Consider the following 13,464-nt stretch of genomic DNA (forward strand, 5'->3'; position numbering starts at 1 on the left):
GTACTTTGATGCATTGGAACAATTGGCCTTAAACCCTCAAGATGAAATGTAATGGAAAAAATAAACCTTAAAATTTGTACCCTCATAATATGTCAAAATAAAAAAAAAAAAAGCCATCAGTCAGCCTTGATGGATATACAAAAAATCAAATTTGGGGTTGTGGGTTTGTTCAGGTCCTCCAAGAAGTTGACACCAAGCTGAGATTAAACTTGCAAGGATTTTATTGGGGAAATGCCTATGAGAAAAGATGGAGAGGGATCTGGGAGGGGCTGGGAGAGCCATCCAGCATGATGCGAACCTGATACTTCCAGAAGGAGATTAAGGAAGGAAGGTTGGGTAAAAGTGTCCTAGACTGCCATGAAGTCTCATGAAAATCCAGCAAGGTCATTGCAATGTCTCTAAGCCAAAGTTTGAAGCTCTGACTCGGGTGAGGCAAAGGCAATATACGTAACCTAAACATTTGTACCCCCATAATATGCTGAAATAAAAAAAAATACATGGCCTTGCCCAGATGAGGAAATATCAATACAAAATATAATAAATAGCTACACTGAAAAAAAAAAAAAGCCAAAGTTGGCCTAACATTGGCCTAGTCCTAGGGCCTTCAGGAACAGGCTGCTGTACTTGGTCATTGGCTACCAGCAGCCCAGGGGAGGTGCCCCTCCCCCACCCCAGCTTTACTGGTGCACATGAAGCAGTGCATCTCAGAGGGCTGCAGCTGGGGCGATGGTCAAGTAGTTGGAAGTCTGCAAGGTACAGAGAACAAGTAAGTGTCTATGTAATTTGGCTTTTCAAAACCCCATCCTAGTTTTGCTTAGAAAATATTACAAAACATTCCTTTAAATAAGTGATTCAAAACCAAACAAACCTGAGGGCCTGAAAATGCAATCCTGTTTGAAGAGTTCTGGTTTCAAAACAGTTTCTGCTCACTGAAAATGTTAACAAAAAGAATGAAATTCTGTTCTTTGGGGACTGGGGCGGGGGGCGGCGCGAGCACGCATACAACTATGGAATAATGCTTTTTGTACATATTCCTTTTATTTTGAACATCTATAGTCATTTCATCTTGATGCTTAAACTGCCAACTTTTGCCTTTAGGAGCCATATGAAGGATGGCTCATGGTCATTTTGACATACCACATTCATCTTTGTTTTTAGCTTGCAGATCTTTTCTTTTTAAATCAACTTTATTGAGATATTATTTGCGCATACTGAAATGCACCCATTTTTAGGTGCATAGCTTGATGAGCTTTGACAAATCTCTCTCTCACATGACAGTCAAGAATAGCTATCAAAGTGATATCTGCATCCAATGTTGATTACACCACTATTCATAGAAAGCAAGATATGGAAACAACCTAAGTGTCCATCAATGTATAAATGGATAAAGAAAATGTGGTGTATACATACATAATGGAATTATTATTCAGCCATAAAAAAGAGGGAAAGCTTGACATTTGTGATAATGTGGATGAACTTGGAGGACATTATTCTAAGTGAAATAAACAAGACACATAAAGACAAATACTGTCTGATCTCACTTTTATGTGGAATCTATAAAAGTTGAACTCAGAAGCAAAGAGTAGTATGGTGGTTGCCAGAAGCTTTGACACTATTAGTCAAACGGTGCAAACTTTCAATTATAAGACGAATCAGTTCTGGAAATTTAATGTATAGCATGGATGGTGATGGATGTGTTAATTTGATTATGGTAATCATTACACAATGTATACATATATCAAGTCATGTTATATACTTTGCATATATACAATTTTATTTGCCAATTAAATATTCCAAAATTTAAAAAAGAAAGCCATCCAAAAAGCTGCTTTGTACCCCTTTTCCATCATTGCTCCCTCAATCCCAGCCCCAGGCAATCAATGACCTGCTTTCTTCCACTATACATTATGTTTAGCATGAGTACATTTAATATTTTTATATTAAATATTAGCATATTTAATGTTTAATATTTGTATATTAGTATAGTTATGCCTATACTAAAATTTTGCATAAATAAAATCATATGGAATGCTCTCTTTTGTTGATTCTGGCTTTTAAAAACTTTAGATTAATGTTTTAGAGATTCATCTGTGTTTTTTCATGTATTAGTAGTTTATTTCTTGAGAAGTATTTCCTTTTACAGATATAGAACAAATTGTCCACCTATTTACCCATTGGTGGACTTTTGAGTTGCTTCTAATTTAAGGCTATTATGAATAATTAAATATTCCATGAATATTTGTATGAAGGTCTTTGCATGGATATGTGCTTTCATTTCTCCTAAATAAATACCAAGGAATGGAATTGCTGAGTTATATGGTAAGTATATAAGAAAACTACTAGACTGCTTTATAGAGTGCTTGTGTCATTTTATAGTTTCTCTAGCAATGTACGAGAGTTCCAATTGCTACACATCCTCACTACCACTGATGTGCAGTGGTATCTCATTGTAGTTTTAATTTGCAGTTTCCTGATGATATTGAGAATCTTTTAATGTGTTTACTGATTATTTGCATATCTTCTATCTTCTTTTGTTAAGTGTCTGTTCACATCTTTTGTCTATTTTAAATTGGATTTTGTCTTTTTTTAAATTATAGTTGAATAATTATGTATTCTAGATCTATATCTTCAGATATATGTACTGCAAATATTTTTCCACTTGGTGGCTTGGCTTTCTATTTTCTTGACAATTTTCAAAGGGTAGTAGAATTGGGTTTTGATGATGAAGTCTAATCAATTTTCTTATAGTTTCTGTTTTTGTGTCCTAAGAATTCTTTTTCTATCCTCAAAATCTTGGTGATATTATTTTATGTTGCTTTCTAAATGTTTTATAGTTTTTGTTGATACTTCTGTTCATTTTGTGAATGTTATAAGGTAATGTCAAGGTTAATTTTTTCCCATATGAATATCCAGTTGTTCCACAGTGAATGTTAGTACTAATTGTTACAACAGGACATACCTGAGGCTGAGTGCAAGATTGGAAGAAACACCCTCCCTTCTCCTCAAACGAGAGTTAGCAAAAACCAGGACAGCTACATTTGTGCTTACTCAGCTTGCAACCACTTCCCCAACCCCTCCTCAATTAAAACAATAAAGGAGAAGAACCATTTATTGCCCAGTTGACCATAAAATTTGGTCACATGTTTGCTATGTTTGCTACTGCTATGGTATGAATGTTTATGTCCCCCAAATTTCATATATTGAAACCCTCATCCCCAAGGCGATAGCATTCTCTGTTCTATAAATTCCAGTCATTTCAGCTTCCTCCTGAATTCTTATCTCTATCTCCTCTATTCAACATGACCTCGGTGCTTTTGCTGGAGTTCCCCGTCTCTGAGCTTCAATTCAGAAAGTGCTTCCAGGCAGAAAGTTGGAGTGATTATAGGGCTTATCTTATCTATTTTCTTCTTCTCAGAGGGATCATGGTTCTGTGATACTTTCTTTATAATGTCTGAAAACAGATATTTTATAATTTTGTTTGAATTTTTTATTATTTATAGTAGGATTACAAGTCCAGTACCAATTACACAATTACTGATTCTACCCCAGCATGATAGAAACATATGTCCCATTTTCTGTTTGCTTTTCAAAATTTTGGGGACAGTCATTAAAAATCATTAGGCTTTAACTTGTGTAGACACAAAACTAGAATTAGCTGAATACCTAAAATGGGGCAGAATAATGCGACAGTTATCCTGAAGCATAAAATGCTTCCTTTTTCATGTGTGCTCTCTTGTGCAGCAGAGACTGCCATCTGAGGGTGCCATCCTGGGGGGCTACCAGGGCCAGTCTGTCTGCACTGAAGCCAGTATGGTGAAGGAAGGTTCATCGGGGAGAGCATTGGAGGGGCTCTTGCACTGAAAATGCAGCCTATCTCCAAACCCTTGGGAAAATGTCAGGTTGACTTCTTTGGTGCACCCATGTACTTCATAGTAAATGTTTTAGACTTGACTAGAACTACACCTTTCTTCCTTTCTAAGTCAGGACTTCCAGTCTTCATTATGAAAAGTGGTGGCTTCCCCATTCTGGTAATGGACTGGATCCCTTTCCCAGCGCTAGAGGCAACCCAGAAGGCACAGGTTAAAGTGGAGCCTCAATGAGGAGATAATTGGTTTCTAACATATCCTCACCTATTTTGGCAATTAACTCAGGACCAAATTAGTATAGTGGGAAAAATGGAGGGAAGAGTTTGTCACTCACTTTATCAAGTCATTTTTTTCCAAAATGAACCAAACATTGATCAGTTTGAGTGCCCTGGCTCATTTCTCACCTCTTCTCATCTTCCCCTTTTATTTTCACCCTGATAATGGTACATAATTTTAAGTCTTTCATTGTATCATCTTATAAAACCATTAATATTAATAGCATTGTAAATATTATAAATATATTCACCATGAATGGATTTAAGCTGCTTTAAAAGTCTTTGTTATTCATTGAGCAGATGACTAATTTTTTCAGGCTTCACTGATAGTCCATTTTACCAGTGCATAGTTAACAAAGCACTACTGTAATTTGTTCTTTTAATATCATTATCATTTAATGTCAGATAATTAGTAGATATTAATAATTATAAAGTCATTCTTTGTTGAACTATAAGGTATTACAATTGATGATTAGAGCACAATAACACTACTAAGGGAAAATTCAGTTGTTTCTCAACCTCTAACCTAAGTCACTCTCCCCACCCTTGCCTTAACTACTTTCCTAGAAAATGAAACTACAGCCAGGTCACTCTACAGCTCAAGGACTTCTGATGGTTTCCTGAGTCCTAATGGATAAACTAAAACATTTTAGGGAATACAAGGCCCATTACAATTTCAACCTAGTTCTAACCCTCAACAGCATTTTTACTCTAAAATTGCCTTGCCAGGACAGAGGCCTTTTCATGATTCTGTGCCTTTGCTCAGGCTATTGCATCTGTCTAAAAAACCCTTTCTGTACCACTCTGCCTTTTCTGGCCAGAGTGTTCTGCTCTCTCCTTTTCACTTCTTTCACACCTCTGTGCAAGTGAAATGTACTAGGGAACACAGCCCTGGCACACTCTATACTTTATAGAACAAGAGAGTCTGGTTAAGATAATTCTCCAAATCGTGATACTTTAGTCTTCTATTCTGTTGATCAACAATAAACCCCATCTCTCTCCAAAAGTTTCCTCCTTAAATATGCCAACAAATTCTCTGGTGTGATAACATATATAATGTTAAAGTCCCCTGGGCCTCACCAGATCAAAGCAGAGGGAGGATACTGATTTTATGTTCTGGAGCAGTGCCATCCAATACAACTTTCTACGATGATGGAATTTCATCTGCACTGTGCAATATGATAGCCACTAGCCATATACTGCTATTGAGTATTTTGTATGTAGCTAGTGTAATGGAGGAACTGAATTTTTTAAGTGTTATTTTAATTAATTTAAATATATTTTAAATAGCTACATGTGAACAGTGGTTACTACATTGAACAGTGGCAGTTCTAGAATTCTCATTGACCTATAGACCAATGCATAGGACTATTATTTCATGGAATGTTCATAGTAAAAAAAAAAAAGAATAATTTTTAAAAGGAGACAATGGGCCATAAAAATTAAGGAGCTATTAAGGTTTATATGATTATGAGAATTATTTTCTTTTTCCACTCTTCAGGGATTAATTACACATAATTCAGCATACATAAATTTGTGCTAGTTTTTGTATTGTCTTTTAAATGTTCTACAGCATTTCTTCATTACGCAAGTTCTGTCACCCTAAAACAGGGGTCCTTAAACTACGGCCCGCGGACCACTTGCGGCCTTCCGAGGACATTTATCCCACCCGCCGGGTGTTTTTGCTGCTGCTGCCTGTCCTACTTAGCAGCCGACTCATTCTGGGCCCACAGTGCGCATGTGTGACATCTGCACCAAACTCCCCAAAGGTCTGAGGGACAGTGAACTGGCCCCCTGTTTAAAAAGTTTGAGGACCCTTGCCCTAAAACAATAGTCTTTCTTTTCTATTTTGTTAATCATTTCCTTATACCTTTATGAGTGTCCTGCATGTAGAGAACAGATATTCAATTATGGTGAGCTACTAGATGAACTAGTGAGTAAAATACTAGATGAGAAAGAACGCTTTCATGGAATGTGTGAAAGCATAGAAATCACACCTAAGTGTATTGTTAGTGTTCGTTATGGGTATAATAGGGAACGTAATTCAGTTTGGAAGTTAAAGCACAAATGCGGGCGCCCAATAGATCCCAGTCAAATTATTTAATCTAAGTTTCAGAACTTCCTATTTTGTCAAATGATGATATAATAATACTGTCCAGTGCAATGAGAGGATTCATATAAAGCCTTTAACTTAGTGTCTGGCACAGAGTAAATATTTAAGTGTCAGATAATACTGTTACTCTGATAATGATTATTGTGTTATTATTTTATTGGTATTCTCATTAATGGACAATTTTATTTGACAAAGCACTTTCAGAACACAATATCATTTGACCTTCAAAACAGCAAAGGCAGGTAGATATTCCCGCCTTCTAAAAAAAACAAAACAAAAAAACTGAGATTGAGAGGCTTTAAGCAGTTTGCCAAGTGCCAAAAGACAGAAACTGTCTACAGACTCCATAACCCACCCACAGCCCACTACACTATGTTGCCATTATTTTTAGTAAACACCTTGATGCCTTTTTAGACATGCTAGTTAGCTCCTTTTTTCATCTGCAAATGCTTAATCTAATCTGGGATTTTGCAGCTATTCCTGCTTCCCAGGAATGCTCTCTCTTAGGGTTGCCTCTCTTTCCAACCACATGCAGCTGTTGTGTTTTAAATTTGTTTCTTATGTGTTAGGTGAACAGTGCTTCATAATATGCAGTAGTGGCTTGCACAAGCATTGGCAAATCAATTTTTCAAACTACTCTTATCCATATCCAAGAGCAAACACTTATGGTTTACCTCTGAAACACCAGGCCAGCATCAAAACCTGGAGCCCAACAAATGTGTCTTTGTTTCAGTTGATCTCGACGTCAGTTATAAAAGCTCTTAGGCATTTGCCAAGAGTCTTTGCCATATTGTACCTTACAAGTAAGAGACAAAGGGCTTTGGAATAATAAAACAAAGCACGATTTCTACATTTTGTTTGCTCAGGACTCTATCCTGTATTTTTCATGCCAGCAACACATAAATGGAAGTTAGTTGAAAGGTGGCCCACATGAGGCTTAGAGGATTAGACTCCGAATTCATACTCAAAAATGTGTTCTCGCCAGTGCGTATTAGGGATATTAAGGATGGATTTCTCTTCTTAATTAAGCAGAATACAATGATGTAATTAAATGAAGGCAAAACTCGATGACATATTCATCCCATCTCATCAAATCCAATATGAAGATATGGCCAAATGAATGTGGCATTCTTCACATCCAAAGGCAATATAAGTCTCATCATCTTATATAATATTTTCCCATCTACATATCCAGCCTGCTTGGCATGGGATCACCAGGCAAGAACACTGCACAAAGAATGCACATGGGCAAACACAGCAGGGGTGCAAGAAAACCAACAGGGTGGAAAAGCAAAGCATATCAGAGGACACCGGTGTCCCTCTGTCTGTTTTAATTTCTGATTAATAAATGTGAACTAGACTACTGATATGCAGGGATGTGTATAGGATTGTGAGCAATTCAACTTCTCTGTTTTTCTACCTACAAAACAAAGAAGTGGAGGAAAGAATTCTCGCAATAGAATGAAGTTCAGGCTGTGCTCATTGACGTTAGACAACAACTGGCCCCTCTCTAAAAAAAACTTTTGTCTAGAGGAACAGTGCTGCTAAGGCTCCTTCTGGCAATAATATTCTCGGATACTGTACTGTGAGGGTACTGTGAAGGTGGTCATTTTATACTTAGCTGGCTTGTTTCCAGAAAATCATGAACATTGAAGATTTTTCTTTAGTATCCTGCCAAGAGGTCTCTCCTATGTGGCAGGTAGATGGTGTTTCTGAAGGCTGCCGGTTGTCTCACTGGGGGGTTCCTAGGGCTCACAGCCCAATTCAGGAAAGAGACACCAGTGATGATGTGATGAGCAAATATTGACCCAAAGCTGACACGTATGGCCTCTGCTCCTCAGATTTCCTGAGATGTCCTGGGTGTCGTTTCCATTAGTTGCAAAATTCAGCTAAAGGTTGTTTATAACTGATATTCTGTCACATCCATAATCAACTTCCTAGATGAATTAAGATTTTCTAAGAAATGTTTCCAAATCATGTGTTAAAGTAATATGTGGTGTGATTGGCCTATTTATCAGTCCTGTATATACTCTGCACATTTATCCTGCTAAAGTAACACTGTTCTTGTACTGTTGATTTACAGCAATGTTCCTGCTTGCAAAACAAAACAACACTTTGAATCTGATTTAAAAATAAATTGCACGAATTTCAAACAGTGCTGATTTTTGTAAATGCAGTGATTGTTGAAAGACAAAACTCGTAACACATGACCTGCTTATTCGGAAGGGTTCATAGCTGTGGTTTCTGTTGTGCTAATTGTGCATGGTGTTTCCTCTGCTTTTCCTTATCTAGAGCCCACAATGGCAATGTTAAACTTTATCTAAATTTTTTCCCATTTCTTAAGGTATAGTCATTTGTTTTAAAATGAAATGAAGTAGAGTATTCTTGGTGAATTTTCTTGACAATTATTAATGAAGTTTTCTGGTTATATTTTTACTATAATCCAGACCCTGATATTTTCTATTCAATGAGAAGGGAAAATCCTATATTTCTGTGACATACACACTTTTAAACTTCTGAGTGATTAAGAGAATTCAAATTCTGCCTAATAAAATCAGTATGTCCTGAAAAAGAAATACAGAAGTAGAAACTAATCTATGAAACTACACCTGACAATATTATATGGAAACTCATCTAAAAGTAGAAAAGGGACACAAAGATTTTCAATGATACATCTAGAGTTGTGCTTTCCTCCTGACCCAGCATGCACAATGAAAGAACTCTTGCATTTTGATGATAGATGGGTCTTCCTAGCCACCAGCATGACATGCACCAGAGCTAAAGCCTGTGTAGTTAAGCATGGATTATTCTCTAAAGGAACTAGAAGAGAAGTTCCCTCTCTTCCTACTCTAGAAATAACACTCTTCTCAGACTTGAACATAGCATTCCTGACGAGAGCAAAGTGTGTGTCCTGACTTATATTTTCCATAATGCTGATTTATTTGCATTGCTTTATTTTTTTCTTCTTGTTTCTGCTTTGTTAACAAATGATATAAGTTTATGAAGAGGTTGGAGATACAAATGCCCCTGTCATTCTCAAGTGGGACAAAGCCTCTGCTGCAAGACAGGACAGAGCTGGTTGGTGCCCTTGGAATCCCCCAACAACTGGTTCTAACAAAGTCAAGTGGACTAGGGGAAGTAAAACTCAAGTCCTGTTGAAACACAGGGTCCATGGTAAACATATCCTGGGGCAATTGTGCCCTTTACTCTCTCTGATGATAATGCAAAGCAACCCCGTTCCAAAGAGGGGAGGATCTTTGTTCTGATTTTGGAAATGAATTGAAGCTCAGCAATTCTAGCTTTTACAAAATTATCAAAGATGGGGATAGTGGCTTTTTAAAAAATATACAAGCTATACAATAGTTTGTATAGCTCTGTTCATAAACAAAGTACTAAAGACATGCTTTTTATTGAATATTCTGGGTGTTTTACCTTTTCCAGACCTATCATCTTTTCTTCTAATCTAGATCCCATAGGCTTCAATTAAGGTATGAAAATTTTGCTGCTGAAAGTGACCTCTACATCTTTATTTTATCCTAGTAAATAAAAAAAGGGTGAATCATTCTTGTTTCTGTTTCTTCAACTGGTATTTTTAAATAAGACCAAAAGATAAGTCAAATCTTTAACACTGTAACTTTAAAAACTCTTTTGAATTACTTCCACACTCATGAAGATATTAAGATCAAAATCACAGGACATTCTTGCTTCTTGAGCATTAGGACCAGATTATCTTACACGCAAACATAATAAATGAAGATAAATAAAATATAGTAAATTGATTTTAATTGCAATTGACATAATTATTAGATTCTACAACCAATGAATATGGATTTAACAGAGCAAACTTTTAAATTTTATTTATGTACTTATAAGTAATTAAATATGAATGTGCAATTTGAATATCAAAATGATTGATTTCTCAAGAGAATTAATCAAGTGGTCTTTTAAAAATGTTCTCTGTAGTTTACAATAGGAAAAATATTTTTAAACCCACTTCATTATAGTATAACATGAAAATAAATAGCTGAAGATGATAGGTGAGGGAAAGCATGCCAAGAGAAGCAGGTCACACCTGGCTCAGCTCACCTCCCTGCGTCCTTCACCGGAAAACTCCTCAGCCTTCCTCCCCTACACTTCCTCTTGCCCTAGCACTCTTCAGTGAGGGACAAGGGACCCTTTTTCCACCCCGAACTGTTTACTCAGTGGGTTTGTTCTTTCTCATATACCAGTTACATATACCTTATGTACTGGGAGTTGTCTCAATAGGACCCTTAAACTCTGAAGGATTGATGAGGCAAAATGTGAAGCGTTAGTGAGGTCCCAGGAGCTTGAGACATCAAAGTTGCATGGCACCAGCAGCCACACTGACAAATGCTAAATGCCTGCCACCAGGCTACGGATATTAGGATTGATCTCAGAGTCGAGGGCAGATCTCAGCCTGCCAGTCTGAGTAACACTGGTGCAGCTGCCAGGCGGGAGGGCAGAGAACCAAGTAGGTTATTTCAGGTCCATAGACTTCAGCATGCCAGAGGATAGGGTGTGTCTACAAAGGGGAATTTACAGTGCAGGGCAGCACTTTACTAACTTCCATACTCCTGTAGGAGTTTAGAGGAAACAAAAGTCACAAGGTTCTAGTACAGAAGTGACTTAGCTGAAGACAGGGCAGAATTTAAATAAACTAACCCAGAAGGAAACCAAGAATCTCACCAGTGAGATTTGAGCCTCTGAATCTTCTTAAACAGCTTCCTCCTTTTTGGGTACTCAGCTGTACCCCAGCTCTAGGTTTTAAGCAACAACCATAATGGCTAAGGGCTCCTCCAAAGCCACATGGTTTCTTCTGCAGGACGTGGCCCTGTGATTATACTTGCCCCAAGACTGCACTGCCTCTTGACTCTGCCAAGCCAGAGAGTGCACTTCTGCTAGCAGGTAACAAGAAACCACAAATAGCGGCATCTTACTAGGGAATTGCTCTCGATCTCTGCCTATTTGCTCCAAACCCAGCTATTTTTGCTCAAATTTTCTTTTAGTTCTCAGAACCTCGACTTGATATTTGTTTCTAGTTACTAAGGTTCAGCCATCTGTTAGATATGCTTAAAGGCTTCCTGGACTCTGGCTTCTAGTTTACATTGGCTCTGCTCACCTCCTGATGTTGGCATCTCCAGTGATTGGGGATGAGAAACTCTATGTTGCAATCCTGCCTTATAGAAAGTCACCATTAAACTCTAGTCCACTCATTCCCTTGTCCTTTCCCCCTTCCCAGACTCACAGTCCGGGACACACATGTGCTTAGATAGCAAACACCACTTGGACACAGAGTGAGGAGGGGAGGGGAGTACACCCTCTACTATGAGCTCCTCAAGACCAGTCGCCACGGGATATATATATATATATATATATATATATATATTCCTCAGCACTAAGAACAGTGCTCAGCACACAACAGTCACTGACTAGATGTTTCTGTTCATTTTAACCCCATGATAATAAAGCACAAGAGTTTGTCAGTTTCAGCTGAGATTTCCTATTGTTGAGATCATAACAAGAAGTGCCAAGTCTCTTAACCCCTTACCCCTACTAAACCAAAATACAGGCAGGCCTGTGCAGGATTGGCAAAGAAGATCATAAAAATCCCTGCCTGCTCTTAGTCCATCACCCACCTCAGAATTTAAACAGGGTTGAGGTAGGAGAGTAAGGAGTGCGGGTCTGCTCTTGGTGGAGTAGTCAATATGCTGGGCTTCCTCCTCTTCCCAAGTCAAATAAGGGCCCCCCAAGGATTCCAGGGCCATGAAAAGACCAGAGAACTAACCTATATTCTCTGGACATTGGAGGCCCCAGAAAATGGGGCCTAATTCTTTTCTTGGGAATATAAAGGCAAAAGGCTGTGCCTTGATCTGCCTTCCTTGGTGATAGAACAGAAGAAGAGAAATGTTGGGAAGAAGCTTCTCCCACTGATGGCAGTGGGTACAAGTCCCTTAGTCCTGGGCTGCACATGGACCACGAGAACTGCCTGTTGGTGACTTGGAAGAGGCCACCAGATGCCTAGGTCCAAGAAAAACACCCAGCAATGTGCCTTCCTGGGAGAAGAATCTGCATGGGAATCTACCACACCCAGCTAGCTAAGCACTCTCCCTACAACCCTTGAGGAAGCCAGAGTGTTCTGATATGGGGGCAAGGGGGCAGGTAAAGGGTTTCAACTGAAGAAAATGATGAGGTTCATAAATTTGAAAGGAGAGCTTTATTTCTCATAAGGAGTTGCAGCCCACAGCATGGCCATTCTGACAGGCTGGGGAGCAATAGCCTTGGGCAGTGGCTGAGAGCATATACTTTGAGGCAGGGACAGCAGGAACAGGAATTTATGCAGAACAGGGTGGCTGAATATACATATTTAACAAGCTGTAGGAGGAATAATGAATATTCGTGAAAGGAGAGACGTGCATGCACAGTCTAGCGTTATGCAGCTTCACGGGATCCATGTTCAGATAATGGCAGACTTAGCATGATCTGAGGGTGGGTTTTCAGCCCAGTGGAGTCCAAAGGTGAAACAGAAAACATGAAAACCCTCTCTGCTTTTCTTTGTAAACTGATCGGAACCACTACATGGCGGGTGGCCTCTTATTAGGAAGGAATATTGGTCAGTTATTGTGCCAAAACTGCCAAAGGGAGGCGCAGCATTAGGTGACTGATTGAAATCAGTGGTGGGGCAAGTCTTCTCAAAGGGCTGGTTTCTGTTTAAGCTCTATGGAAGAAAGCCTGATGGTAGTTAACCAGGGAGGGGGTATACTGAAGCATGTCTGACCTCCCATCCTGTCATGGCCAGGAACTCAGCTTGAAGCTTTTCTGTGGTCCCCTTGACCAAGAGGGGGGGTTCATTCAGTCAGTTTGGAGATTTAGGATTTTATTTTTTTTCACAAGGAAAAACTGAAGAGCAAGATAATCTGTAATTTTGGATCAAATTTGAAGTTTTTTATAATTACAGTAAACTGGATATTTCAATTATGAAAATTAGATTGTTCTTAGGACCAAAGGTGACCAGATTGCTTTTAATTAGCTGTGTGACCTGAAGAGCCTTGGCACTTTGAGTTCCATGCAAAGAGTAAGGAAGAAGTTGTTCCCAGGGAGGGTTTGAAAGCAAGATGTCAAAAAAGAGAGCAAAGCTGCTTTCTGCTTGCACACAGTTGAGTTAAGCTGATACCAATGTAGCAGATGACTT

Source organism: Microcebus murinus, chromosome 13 (assembly GCF_040939455.1).
Source record: "Microcebus murinus isolate Inina chromosome 13, M.murinus_Inina_mat1.0, whole genome shotgun sequence".
In the NCBI taxonomy this organism is placed as follows: domain Eukaryota; kingdom Metazoa; phylum Chordata; class Mammalia; order Primates; family Cheirogaleidae; genus Microcebus; species Microcebus murinus.